We start from the raw sequence: 1,460 nt of genomic DNA, 5'->3' as shown, positions 1-1,460 counted from the left end.
GAGGGAGAGGATCTTCAAACAGACTCTCAGCTAAGTGCAGAGCCCAACATGGCTCTCAATCCCACCACTCATGAGATCATGACACAAGCCAAAACCAAGTTAGACACTCAATCGAGTCACCCAGGCACCCAAAGCTTAAGTTTAAAAGAAATCACATGAAATATAATGCTTGCTCCCTACTCTGGGGGTGGTGTCTTATTTTTTCAATAATTAATTTCACATGTGGAGAATAACCCAACATATATTTTATAATGTATTCCTTTAATGCACTTTATAATAATTCTCATATTCAATAATCAAAACAATGATAAAATAGATTTAGCTACATTATTCCTAAAAAGCAAGGATTTTCATATTGTAATTTTATTATAGAATACATTGCTCAGTAAAACATATAAAAATTAGTTGAGTATATAAGCACATTTAAATAAAAGCAATACCCATACTATATTTCAGAAAATAACATTTTGAATTTTTTTCATGTCATCTAGAGGAGCATCCATGTTTAAAAATAACCTATTCCCTTTATAGAAATACTATTATCAAATACATTGTGAATCAGACACTTACTTCAGGCTTATTCATTTCTGGGAAGAACGTAGAATTCTATATTTCCATGTGTATATGTGTGTGTGTGTGTGTGTGTGTGTGTGTGTCCGTGTGTTTGTGTTTGCTTTCAACTTTTTGATGGCATTGATATATAAGTAATTAGGATTGGAAAAAGTTATCTCTTTGAAAAATCCTTTCTTCTGTTTCTCAGGAATAAATGTGATATTTGTTTATAAAGTTTACCTCTGTCAGGAAACATGACAAGGATGCCCCCCCTCACCACTGTTGTTCAACATAGTATTAGGAGTCTTAACCTCAGCAATCAGACAATAAAAATAGTTAAAATGCAGTCAAACTTGCAAAGAAGAAGTCAAACTCTCACTCTTCACAGATGACATGATACTTTATGTGGAAAACTCAAAAGACTCCAGCCCAAAATTTCTAGAACTCATACAGGAATTCAGCAACATGGTGGGATATAAAATCAATGCCCAGAAATCAGCTACATTTCTATACACTAAAAATGAGACAGAAGAAAGAGAAATTAAGGAATCAATCCCATTTACAATGCCCCCAAACCATATACTTAAGAATCAACCTAATCAAAAAGGTAAAAGATCTGTAATCTGAAAACTACAGAACACTTATGAAGGAAATTGAAGAAGACACAAAGAAATGGAAAAACCTTCCATGCTCAGGATTGGAAGAATAAATATTGTTGAAACGCCTATGCTACCCAAAGCAATCTATACATTCAATGTAATCTTTATCAAAACACAATCAACATTTTTCACAGAGCTGGAAGGAATAATCCTGAAGTTTGTATGGAACCAGAAAGGAGTGTTGAAAAGAAACCAAAGCTGGAGGCATCCTAATTCCAGGCTTCAAGTTATATTACAAAGCTGTAATCA

This window comes from Lutra lutra, chromosome 3 (genome assembly GCF_902655055.1).
Source record: "Lutra lutra chromosome 3, mLutLut1.2, whole genome shotgun sequence".
Lineage (NCBI taxonomy): Eukaryota > Metazoa > Chordata > Mammalia > Carnivora > Mustelidae > Lutra > Lutra lutra.
This window is presented reverse-complemented; position numbering follows the sequence as displayed.